Source organism: Palaemon carinicauda, chromosome 3 (genome assembly GCF_036898095.1).
Source record: "Palaemon carinicauda isolate YSFRI2023 chromosome 3, ASM3689809v2, whole genome shotgun sequence".
Lineage (NCBI taxonomy): Eukaryota > Metazoa > Arthropoda > Malacostraca > Decapoda > Palaemonidae > Palaemon > Palaemon carinicauda.
Window position 1 is genome coordinate 42,910,629 of NC_090727.1, and position 13,573 is coordinate 42,924,201.

The 13,573-nt window shown below is 40.4% G+C and overlaps 1 long non-coding RNA gene across 1 annotated transcript in view; it reads left to right on the top strand.

Moving 5' to 3' along the window:
• LOC137638257 (uncharacterized) overlaps positions 1-12,462 on the top strand; it is a 346,783-nt gene extending 334,321 nt beyond the window's left edge. Inside the window, exon 3 of the long non-coding RNA XR_011043968.1 lies at positions 11,841-12,462. This is a non-coding gene — a long non-coding RNA (uncharacterized lncRNA). The remainder of the gene's footprint in view (positions 1-11,840) is intronic.
• Positions 12,463-13,573: the final 1,111 nt, after the last annotated feature.

Consider the following 13,573-nt stretch of genomic DNA (forward strand, 5'->3'; position numbering starts at 1 on the left):
TTATGAGCATGGATTCTATGTGTACAATACTCCCAATTTCCACAAGCACAAGCTTCACTTGCATTTGTACGGCCTTGGAACATACTACCTTCCATGTTTGTCTGTGCTCCACCTGTACCTGAGATTCACACACACCTGAATTCACTTGCACCTGTGATCCACCCGCTAAGTGTTCACTTCCTTCTCCTTCTGGTACAGAGTATGATCATGGGTGGCGGGGACGAAGGGTATCAGCCTTTTCCACTATCCGGATGACCGAGAGAAGGAACTGATGCACATATGCTCAACTTCCTCTATCACTTCATCTTTTCCCATATCATCTTCCTCACCTATTGCTCAGCCTTCAGATATATGACTCTTGCCATTCGGAAGAGAAGTAAGACAGAGTCACTAAAGCTCAGGAGAACCGATTGGACTGAGTCTCACAAGACATTGACCGAATCTTTTAGTAGGTCTTGTTGGAGGAGCACCACTATATCAGAACCCGAACAACTGTGGGAGGTTGTTTAGGTATAAGATGATGGAGCTCATGCTCCTGTTACTATTGTTAGGTCTCATACGAGATTAGGAAAAAGCATTGCCGGCTCCAGGACATTCCAGGGACGCTTTGGTGACGCCAAGACATCGAAGAACATTGAAAGAACCATCAGCACTGACTGAGAAAGTATCCACTTGGAAAGTCGATACTAGTATGTTATTGCCTCATAAGAGAGGCAATTGATTTTGTATTTGGAGTGCTTCCTTTCCCCTGGAATATGGTTTGGTAGGTGATACTGTTTAGGAAATTGGCTGTTGTGCTGATTCTTCTCCTACCCAACAACGCATCACAAATGCCAACGCATCAAAGAACATCAAGATGTTCTCCAGTATGTACCGGGAACATATTCACTTGGGAGAGCGGTCCTGGTACATTCTCAACTCACAAGTGAGGCAAGAGGTTTTGTATCACGAACTTTTCCTTTCTAAAGAATATGCTTTATTACGTGGTACAGGTGTTCCCTCTTTGGAGAATTATAGAGACGATAACCCAGCAGGACTGTGGTGGAGTATGTGATCGACAATTAGTGTGAATATAAGGACATTACCAGACCACATTGTCACAGCTTACCAATCCAACAATAATACCACAGGCACGATCAACATGTTCTTGATCTTTACAATTCATGCCTTCTAAATTAGCACAGGTCTCCTCTGTCTCCTTTGGTGCTAGGACAGTGTTTGAGAGACCAGTCATTCTGGGATTGGTCTTCAACGCACTTGTCAGACACCAGTAATTGTATCTGTCTTGCCTCTCCTTCAAGGAATTTTTGGTTACAGAACATTTTGTATCTGCTTTGTTCCAGCTTTTCCAATCTATGATACCGGTTAAGGAGGAACTGATGATTATTCTCATAGTTTGTACGGTCTGCAAGACATTTCCCTTAACGAGCAACATTGTTTTCTTGTGGTCTTCCCTTCATGTTTTTTCCCTCGTGTGAATATTCCATTTGTGTTCTCTCCGCCTCAAGACAGGATTCCTCGCACTTGATATCTATGATAGTCTATTTGCACAGGATTGGCTGCGAGCTGAGATGGAGAATAATATGATCAGGAACTATGCAATTAGGAACCACACGATTAGAACTTACGCTCGTTCTTCAAGTGATTGTTAATTTTGAGTCACCAGGGAACTAGTAGCCTACACCTATCGGTTCCAGCCCAGAGGTTTTCCAAATCACCGAAAGTTTTAAAAACATCTATAATGTCCTTCATCTTTTGTATTTGCACTCAAAACTTTATCAGATAAACATAATTACTCTATGCCTAATTTTCTATTCATCTATATGATTGTGAGATTTTAATCTTATTCACTATTAATAATTCAAATGTAATACTGTATTACCAAAGCAATGACAATATAGTTAACCTTATCAAGAATAGTATTCATAAAACCAATACTTAAATAATAAGATTGATATGAAAACACCAATCTCATACATGGCTGCTTCTATAGTTATAACTGATAATCCAAGCTGAACTGTATTTTTTTTTTTTTTTTTTTACAAACTCTGGTTAAGCACAGTTAGGTTTAATGTCTCTAAAGTATGAAGTTGAATATGCAAATTATTTTATTGGATAATCATAAAAAGTGACTGTGTATGAAATTGATTAACAAGTCAGTTGTAACTTGAAGGTTAAGAACATTTGGAGTAAGGATATTTTACTTTTCTTTCAGATTCGTCAATTGTCTGTACATTTGAAATCTAAAAGATAAAGGCAGTAAACAAAAAAAAAAACACTAGTCGACAACCGGATTCGCTTAATAATATGGGAAGGAGATAGACCCTAAAGGAATGTTGATGGCACAAGATTAAATTAAACATATCTACTGTATAGCAAAGATGATAAAAGGGATGGAGGCTGTAAGATTCAGCTGACATAAGTTTAAAGATAAGTTTAAATGTTCATTAGAGTTTTTTTTTCAGAAATTTACACTTCAGTTAGGTTACAGAGTAGGGAATAAATTTCTATGTGAGGTAGCTTATATACAGTGTACAATTTAGTATTCCAAATATGCCATCTGAAAAAAGTCCAGTATTGCAGAAATTCTTTTGAAAGATTGTTCTCAAATTATTTTTGGCGAGTTAGTCATAAATTTTGTTATTTCCCACACATTATTAGTTTTATATCTGTATATTTTGGAGTCTTTCTACATATACAAATATTTCCAAAAAGGTAAATTCTGAAAGTCTTAAAAGTTATGCAATAGCTAATGTAAGATTAGTTAGTATGCTTACATTGGTCATAGATTTTAAACACTCCCTTAGTGCCTTATAATGCTATATTTCCTAATCCTGTAATATGGTACTTGTCGGATAATTAATAAATGTAATATTGCCTTGGAATTATTTAAGCAAAAAAAAAAAATAATATTGATTATTTCTAAGTCTAGTATTTCACTTCCCCTACGTCCTAAACTTGAGTTATTCATAAAGTGATTAGACTTGGGAACCCTTATATGATGTCTGAGGCAAGGCAAATAGCTTGATTACTAAAATGGTATATTTGATTGATATTACAATTTTCTTCCAGAATTGAAGTATAACCATTTTTGTTAATAGACCCAAACTTCAGGTGCAGTGGAAAGTAATACTACTTCCATAAATGTTATCATTTTACCCAACACCAAATGTTAGCAAATTGTGTTATATATAGAACATATTTTAGAGAGAAATAATATAATCTCCAGTTAAAATTTAAAAGTTACAAATTTATTCAGTCTTTAATGTTTGAATTATAAGTGAAATTTGCTATGTTCTATGCCTCTGTATGGATTTTATTCTTGCATAAAAAAATTAAATCTTCAAGATAGAATGGAGTTATACTTAATGATGTATTGAAATAAATACTTTATTATTAAGAGTGTCATTGGAGGTACCATGAAAAATTTTGAAAATATGGTCGTAAGATAATTTTTGATCGAGAAACTTGCACTACTTCCTTTTCTGATTAGAAGTTAACTAATTCTCGATCATCACAAGAAGTTCTTTTTCGCGAAGTTATTTTCTTAAAGAGTCAGGGACAAACACCTTAATCTGGAGTCAGTCATCTTTATACTTATGTATTGTCTTCATGAGAGAAAAAGAATATATCAGATAAAAAGGGTGATCCAAGTTAGGTTGCTACATTTTTCCAAAATTGTTTAATTGGCAGGTGGTTAATAAAAGTACTTCATAAGACTGGTCCCTATAGCTTATATTGAGAGAAGGATGTTTTGATTAAGACAGATTACGAGCATTGTCAGTATTTGGTTTTTGTGGGTAGCTGTCATGTATGTTATATGAAATTGTGTTAGGTGTAAACATTTTACTGCATAGTAAATTAAATTTTCCATGGGCTCCTCCTTTATAGTAACTTAATGACATAAATTGTTTTAATATATAAAATGTGAATTATGGAAAATGATATTCCTAGGTTCATCTACAAATAGTAATAATGGTACCTTTTTGTAAGTATAAGTTCAAGTTTAATTTTACTGACAAGACCGTACTCTGCTCATAATTCACAAGTTAGGTAAATCCAAATATTCTCATGGAATAGAATAATCACAAAGGGTTTCTTACTAAAGATTGATTGTTTGTCATTTTTCTGTCATAAAGATTAAGAATCATTCGTAATTGTAAAAGTTGTTTATTTTTTATTAAATCTGTTTTATAGGTATGTTTTGGGTTAATCTGTTATATTATAGGCATGTTATATTATAGGGCCTCTGTTAGATTTTGCCAGTCGTCTCTGTTTTGCACTTTTAATTCAATATTTCTCCATTCATCATCTCCTACTTCGTGCCTTATACAGTCCTAAGCCATGTATGCCTGGGTCTTTCAATTCTTCTAGTGCCTTGTGGAGCCCAATTAAACGTTTGGTGAACTAATCTCTCTTGAGGAGTGTGAAGAGCATGCCCAAACCATCTCCATCTACCCCTCATCATGATCTCATCCACATATGGTACTCTAGTAATCTCTTATAGATTAATTTCTAATCCTATCCTGCCATTTAACTCCCAATATCCTTCTCAGGGCTTTGTTCTCAAATCTACTAAATCTATTGTAGGTTGTTTCATTGCTATACTATGACTCATGTCCATAGAGTAACACCAATCTCACTAAACTGATATATAGTCTGATTTTATATGAAATTTTAGGCGATTTGATTTCCAAATTTTACTTAACCTAGCCAATTTCTGATTTGCTTTTTTAATCTTTCACTAAACGTTAATTCTAAAGACCCTGTATTGGAGATCATTGTTTCTAAATACTTAAATGATTCTACCTCATTAATACTTTCTCCTTCCAATGTTATTTCATCTTCCATTGCAATTGCAATTGCATAGGGGACATACTACTTGACAAATTGATATATATAAATAAAATCATTCCATATTGAAAAATCATGAGTTTTCTAATATTATAAATGTTACTCCTGCTTCAATTACTTGAAACATTTCTTATAATTTCTAGACATTTTTTTTTTTTGCATACCAAGTAATACCTTAATTTGCATTCATTAAAACTAGCTTCAATCTAAAAATGCTATTTTACAGCAAAGTCAAGAATCAAAATTGTTTATATAAAATTAAATTATTTAATTGGATGACATGATAAAACATTTTTATAAACTGAATCTAATGAATGCAAGTGTGCTTGTTTTTATTCATTTTCTTGAAAGAACAGCTATGAAAAATAGATTTTTTGCTACAATCTCATCAAATAGCAGATTTGTATTATGTTTTAATTTTAAATATTTAACTTAGCCGGTGAATATATAATAGCTGCAACTCTGTTGCTCGACAGACACATACATAAAAACTCGCCAGCGATCGCTATACAGGTTGCGGGTGTGCCCACCAGCGCCAACTGTCGGCCAGATACCACTCTCGATGTAAACAAAACCTTCAATTTCTTCTCTGTCGACGTGTCGACAAGACGTACTTTACTCGCTGTTGAACCTGGAGTTTTTTCCCATCATATTTGGTGAAGTACTTTAATTTGGTTGGAGCTTTCGCAGTACAGGTGTTTTTCTTCAAATAAATCCTTGAACTCTTTTTTGAATTGGATTAATTGTTGATGACTTAGATCGTTTTTTGGAATTTTCCCTTGACTAATTCAAAATGGCTGACCCTTCTCAAGTTCCCAAGTTTAGAAAATGTAATGCTAGGGACTGTCATAGGCGTCTTCCAAAGGCTTCTCTCGACCCTCACACTGTTTGTTCCAATTGTCGGGGTAAAACCTGTCAATTGGAAGATCGGTGTGAGGAATGCGTGGGCCTTTCGGAATTCGATTTTATCGAATTTGATAAATATACACGCAGACTAGAGAGAGATAGGGTAAGGAGAAGTTCTTCTAGGTCGGTAGATTTTTCCTCTCCACATGCCCCTGAACCTAATCCTTCCCCTGTAGTGGTTGTTCCTAACCCCCCTCCTAGCACTCAGGAACTGTCTATGCAAGACATGATGCGTGCTATACATGCCTTGGGGGAGAGAGTTGAGGCCTTAGCAAGTGACCGAAATCAACTCATGGCGGACGTAAAGGAACTCAGTGCCAAAGTGCCACGGCGGAAAGTGTCAAAGTGCCTAGTGTTACGCAAAGTGTTGTGAACAGTGTTGCGCTCGAGGGTTCGTCTGTTCGTGCCTGTCGTCCACCTAGTCCGGGACCTCTTGCAAGCTCCCAAGCCCAGGGGAGAAGCAATGTCGTACGACTCATGGGTTCAAGAGGCCTTGATCAGCGAATAGACGTTCCCTCTATGGTATCAGGCGTATCTCTCCAAGATCGCCCCTACCAACGTAAGACGAGAGAGCCCATTTTTACCTCGTCGTCCGAAGGTGTTTCTCGTAAGAAACCTTGGACCAAGGTATCCAGACCTTTAAAGCGTAAGTCGGTCCCTTCAGGACAAGTCCAACGTCCCGGTTGTAGCCACTGGGACAGTTCGGACCCGTTGCCGTCATCTGATGACTACTCGCCGCCTAAGAGAGGCAAAGTTGTGCCGTCTCATTCGCTAACCCCGTCTGTTACCGCACCTGCTTCCGTAGACCCTAAATGGGTGTTACTGCAAGACATGCAGTCCAAGCTTGCGTCCTTGATGGAGGACTACAACGCTGAGAAGGTTTCCGTTGAACCTACTGGCCATCAGCCATCCAAGCGTTCTGTTGTGCGTCCTGTTGACGTGGATGTAGCTTTCTCGCGTCAACCAGTTGGGGTGGTACCTCCACCGATGCGACCCAGTGTGGAATTCCAGCCGCACGTTGACGTTAGGCAACGCACTGATGTGATTGGTGACGTTCAGGACGTTCATCAACCATCAGAGTTGACTTGTTTTGACGCGGTGCGTCAACCTCCGCAACCCGGTATGGTGTTGACTGCACAACCCAGACGGTCTAAACAGTCTCGGGTGGACGCTGTGCGTCCTCGCGCACCTGTTGTTGTTGACAGTTCCCAGACTGTTCAGCAGTTCCAGGAAGCTGCGTCCGGCTCCGTCACGTATGCACCAGTGCGACCGGACTCTGCGAGTCAAACGTTGCCTACACCTTTGCCGTTTTCTCATCAGTTATCGGATGAGGAACTGTCAGATGAGGACGTTGCTGAACCACATCCTGAGGATCAGCCTTCAGAACTAGATGAGCCTAAAGCAGTTCAACCATCCTTGGACTTTAGAAAAGTCATGGCTGAGAGTTGTTCCCTGATCACTATTTCTGTGGCTCCTCGTTCGCCGCCGTCAGAGTTTGTCTTAGGCGTTCCTGCTACCATGCCTGCCTTTACTGAACTCGTTCTCTCTCGCTCATCCAAGAGAGCTTTACGGCTGTTAGGCGATTGGTTAGAGACCAAGAGGAGTTTAGGGAAGACAGCATTTGCCTTCCCCCCATCGAAACTCTCGTCTAGATCGAGCGTCTGGTATGCCACGGGAGAAGTTCTCGGCTTGGGAGTTCCTGCCTCTGCCCAGGGCGACTTCTCAAGTCTTGTAGACTCTCCCCGCCGCCTTGCCATGAGACGCTCGAAGATTTGTTGGTACCCTCGGACCTGGACCACCTTCTTAAAGGCATATTTAGGGCGTTTGAAGTCTTTAACTTCCTGGACTGGTGTTTAGGAGCCCTGAGTAGGAAAATCTCTTCTGCCGATAGGGATGTTTCATTACTCATTATGTCCTGCATGGACAAGGCCGTCCGTGATGGGTCCAACGAGCTTGCCGCTTCATTCACGTCCGGAGTCCTGAAGAAACGAGAGTCTCTGTGCTCTTTTCTGTCAGCTGGAGTGACGCCATGCCAAAGATCTGAGCTACTCTTTGCGCCCTTGTCTAAGTGCCTGTTTCCTGAAGTCTTGGTTAAGGAAATTACCTTGTCTTTAGTGCAGAAGGACACCCACGATCTAGTTGCGTCCTCGGCTCGCAAAGCTCCCCCTTTGCCTGCCTTGTCTGCTAGACCTAGAATAGACACTCCAGCGTCTAGGTTTATCCCGCCCTTTCGTGGCAGAGCCTCCAGCAGGGGAAGTGCTCGTGCCGAAGGGAAGAGAGGGAAGAGGAAAGGATCCAAGTCCTCTAAGGGCAGAGTCTGACTGCCCGCAACTTCAGACAGCAGTAGGTGCCAGACTCAAGAACTTCTGGCAAGCCTGGGAGAAGAGAGGCGCAGATCAACAATCTGTGAGGTTGCTCAGAGAGGGGTACAAAATCCCTTTTGTACGCAGACCTCCTCTAGCGACGTCCCCCATCGATCTCTCTCCCAGGTACCGAGAGGAAGAAAAGAGACAAGCCCTGAAACTGGAAGTGTCTCTTTTGCTAGAGAAGGGAGCGGTGGTCAAAGTCTCGGACCTTCAATCACCGGGGTTTTACAACCGTCTCTTCCTAGTATCAAAGAAGACAGGAGGTTGGAGACCGGTGCTAGACGTCAGTGCTCTGAATGTCTTTGTCACAAAGACGAAGTTTACCATGGAGACCACAAAGTCAGTCCTAGCAGCGGTCAGAAAGGAAGACTGGATGGTCTCTCTAGACCTAAGGGACGCCTACTTCCACATCCCCATTCACTCAGACTCCCAACCTTTTCTGAGATTCGTCTTCGACGATGTGGTGTACCAGTTTCGGGCCCTGTGCTTTGGCCTAAGCACAGCTCCTCTCGTGTTTACGAGGCTTATGAGGAATGTGGCAAAATTCCTCCACTTATCGGACATCCAAGCCTCCCTTTATTTGGACGACTGGCTTCTCAGAGCCTCTTCCAGTCATCGCTGTCTGAAGGATCTCAATTGGACTCTAGATCTGACCAAGGAATTGGGACTCCTAGTCAACTTGGAAAAGTCACAGCTGGTCCCATCCCAAACTATTCTGTATTTAGGGATGGAGATTCACAGTCAAGTTTTTCGGGCTTTTCCGTCGGCCCCCAGAATAGATCAAGCCCTGCTCTCCATCCAGAAGATGCTGAAGAAAGAACGCTGCTCAGTCAGGCTGTGGATGAGTCTGGTAGGAACACCGTCATCCCTGGAGCAATTTGTCTCGCTAGGAAGACTACACCTCCGATCTCTTCAATTCCATCTGGCTTTTCACTGGAAAAAGGACAAGACGCTAGAGGCGGTCTCGATCCCGATTTCCGAAAAGATAAAGTCTTGTCTGACTTGGTGGAAGGACAATATCAGCCTACGAGAGGGTCTTCCCCTGGCAGTTCAGAAACCCAACCACGTTCTCTTCTCGGACGCATCGGACTTGGGCTGGGGCGCGACGCTGGACGGTCGGGAATGCTCAGGTCTGTGGAACTCGAGTCAGAGGAGCATGCATATCAACAGCAAGGAGCTTTTGGCGGTTCATCTGGCCTTGATAAGCTTCGAGAATCTCCTTCGAGGCAAGGTGGTGGAGGTCAACTCGGACAACACCACGGCCTTGGCGTACATTTCCAAACAGGGAGGTACCCACTCACTGACTTTGTACGAGATCGCAAGGGACCTGCTCATCTGGTCAAAAGATCGAGGCATCTCCCTAGTAACAAGGTTCATCCAGGGCGACTTGAACGTCCTAGCAGATTGTCTCAGTCGGAATGTCAAGTAATTCCAACCGAATGGACCCTCCACAAGGATGTGTGCAAGAGACTTTGGGCGACTTGGGGTCAACCCACCATAGATCTCTTTGCAACCTCGCTGACCAAGAGGCTTCCAATCTATTGCTCTCCAGTCCCAGACCCAGCAGCAATACATATAGATGCCTTCCTCCTAGATTGGTCACATCTAGATCTTTACGCATTCCCACCATTCAAGATTGTCAACAAGGTACTGCAGAAATTCGCCTCTCACGAAGGGACAAGGTTGACGTTAGTTGCTCCCCTCTGGCCCGCGAGAGAATGGTTCACCGAGGTACTTCGATGGCTAGTAGACGTTCCCAGAAGTCTTCCTCTAAGAGTAGACCTTCTACGTCAGCCACACGTAAAGAAGGTACACCAAAGCCTCCATGCTCTTCGTCTGACTGCCTTCAGACTATCGAAAGACTCTCGAGAGCTAGAGGCTTTTCGAAGGAGGCAGCCAGTGCGATTGCTAGAGCAAGGAGAGCGTCTACCATTAGAGTTTACCAATCGAAGTGGGAAGTGTTCCGAGACTGGTGCAAGTCAGTTTCCGTATCCTCGACCAGTACCTCTGTAGCCCAAATAGCTGATTTTCTCTTATACCTGAGAAAAGTACGATCCCTTTCAGCTCCTACTATCAAGGGCTACAGAAGCATGTTGGCCTCGGTCTTCCGGCATAGAGGCTTAGATCTTTCCAACAATAAAGATCTGCAAGACCTCCTTAAGTCTTTTGAGACCTCTAGGGAACGTCGTTTGGCTACACCTGGGTGGAATTTAGACGTGGTCCTAAGATTCCTCATGTCAGACAGGTTTGAGCCTTTACATTCAGCCTCCCTGAAAGATCTCACTCTTAAGACTCTTTTCCTGGTATGCTTAGCCTCGGCTAAAAGAGTCAGTGAGCTTCATGCCTTCAGCAAGAACATCGGGTTTTCGTCAGAAAAAGCTACTTGTTCTCTGCAGCTTGGTTTCCTAGCCAAAAATGAGCTACCTTCTCGTCCTTGGCCTAAATCTTTCGATATTCCTAGCTTATCGGAGATCGTAGGCAATGAACTAGAAAGAGTCTTATGCCCTGTTAGAGCTCTTAAGTTCTACTTAGCTCGTACTAAACCTTTACGAGGCCAATCTGAAGCGTTATGGTGTTCGGTTAGGAAACCATCCTTGCCTATGTCAAAGAATGCTTTGTCATATTTTATCAGATTGTTAATACGAGAAGCTCATTCACACTTGAGTGAGGAAGACCGATCTTTGCTTAAGGTTAAGACGCACGAGGTTAGAGCTGTAGCAACTTCCGTGGCCTTTAAGCAAAATAGATCTCTGCAAAGTATCATGGACGCAACCTATTGGAGAAGCAAGTCAGTGTTCGCGTCATTTTACTTGAAAGATGTCCAGTCTCTTTACGAGAACTGCTACACACTGGGACCATTCGTAGCAGCGAGTGCAGTAGTGGGTGAGGGCTCAACCACTACAATTCCCTAATTCCATATCCTTTTAATCTGTCTCTTGAAATGTTTTAATGTTGTTTTTATGGGTTGTCCGGAAGGCTAAGAAGCCTTTCGCATCCTGGTTGATTTGGCGGGTGGTCAAAGTCATTTCTTGAGAGCGCCCAGATTAGGGGTTTGATGAGGTCCTGTTGTATGGGTTGCAGCCCTTGATACTTCAGCTCCTGGGAGTCTGTCAGCATCCTAAGAGGATCGCTGGGCTCCGTAAGGAAGACGTACTTACAAGGCAGAGTAATCGTCTAAGTCGACTTCCTTACCAGGTACCTATTTATTTTGGTTTTGTTATATTGATAACTGTCAAAATGAAATAAAAAACTCTTAGCTTATACGATGTAAACATATTTAACTCTGGTCTCTACCCACCTCCTTGGGTGTGAATCAGCTATTATATATTCACCGGCTAAGTTAAATATTTAAAAATGATATTTTAATTATAAAATAAATTTTTGAATATACTTACCCGGTGAATATATAAATTAAACGACCCTCCCTTCCTCCCCAATAGAGACACAGTGGGATGAGAAGAAATTGAAGGTTTTGTTTACATCGAGAGTGGTATCTGGCCGACAGTTGGCGCTGGTGGGCACACCCGCAACCTGTATAGCGATCGCTGGCGAGTTTTTATGTATGTGTCTGTCAAGCAACAGATTTGCAGCTATTATATATTCACCGGGTAAGTATATTCAAAAATTTATTTTATAATTAAAATATCATTTTTATTATATGTTCTTGTTTGTCCTAATTTATGTGAGGGGTTATTGATGAAATATTTTTTTCAGGCTAAAGTAGATCACTAGCTTGAGATTATCAAATGACTGACGGTAGATACGATGGTGATGTCTCTTAATCACAAGAAAACATCTGTTCTACTGCACAAGTGGAATATAGGATCTGTGACTTCAAAAAAGGGAAAGAAATTACACACCGTCTTTTTAAGTTTAGGGAGAATTAATCAGTTTCAAAATTTATGTGCAGATCTATTTACATTGAGGCTCTTGATTACTTTGATGTTACCTATAATATAATTAGTCTGTTAAAGTTAGCTGTTGGAATTCAATTCCAAAACTAATTTTTTTTCTTTTTTTTTTTTTTTAGAAATTCTAAAATCCATTGTTATCTGTAACATATAGTTTTCTTTTTATATTACAGTATACTGATCAAGTCTTAACTATAGCAAATGTTACTGTCAGTGTTTTATTGGAAATTTTTAACAAAAAACTAGGCATAAAATTAAGTTCTACTTGAAATATCACTGAATCATTTGCTTTTTTATGTCATACTAAACTTACTAAAAGCCTCAATATTAAATCTTACTCTCGCTAATGCATTGTCCTCAATTGGAAATTTTAATTGTAATGTTTTGTTCACATTTATACAAGGCATAAGAATGTTGGAAATGCCTTGTTTTATCAGAACTATAGGTTTTATAATTTTCAGTTGTGTGCCACTTGATTCTAATTTCCTTCGACCACAATGCTTGCATATTTGCCATTCTTCTAAGCCCATGTGGGATAACATTTTTATGCTACCTGAATTTGTACTTCCGGATAATTAATAGCTATTATTTGTAAATAGCAATTGAAGGGACACAAACACAAACAATACTCTTATAAATTAGAAAATATAATCACCAAAACTTTTGTTACCAATATTAAATTACTAGTTTATTCGTAAGCAAGCATTGTGGTATACAATTATATGTTATAATGTATGTTTTGAAAATGTTGTTACCGTAAGTCAAAATAATTGATCTTAACTTTACTCAATATATTCTTGTGATCAAAAGTTGAACTGATGACCAGTTCATCAATCAGGTCAGATGATACTTGGTGGTGATCTATTTCATGCAGTTATTTCTATTCTTCATTGTTTTTCTATGATACACCGCTCTTGGTGGACTAATGCTGATTGATTGGAAAGCTACTCAACAAATCTGGGGTTTTCACTGTCTCTTTGCTCTTGTTTTTGTAAGGTTTTGTTTTTATCCTTACTTTCCATTAAGCCTTCCTATTCTGTAAATATTTGTTGGTCGTGTAATTATAACACATCATATGCACCTCGATGACATAAAGCCTACGTCAATTGTTATGCTTTTTCAGAGTTCTCTGCTTAGATGCTGCATGTCTGTGAATTAACTACGCTTCAATAGCAGTAATTTAGTTCCTCTTTGGGTGTCCTGTTTGATGTGATGCCTGCTTTTGTTGTTGAATAATCTGGAGAATTGCACATGATATCATTATTTGGTTAGATCATAATTCATACCGCATGTTAATGGACTGGTTGGAACGTATAATGGTAAACTTTGCTAAACTATCAAGCAACTGGTTATATGTGAAGGTTCTGTCCGGAAAGTTATTCTCTCAGAGGATATAAAGTCTGATACTTTAACAAAAAATTTTCTGTAGATCTTGCTGAAGGCTGACATTTTATCATTGGTATTGATGGTTTGATGAGTTGGAAATGCTAGCATTTTTAGTTATTTAAGGCTGTCTAGATTGGAAATTTATTCCTA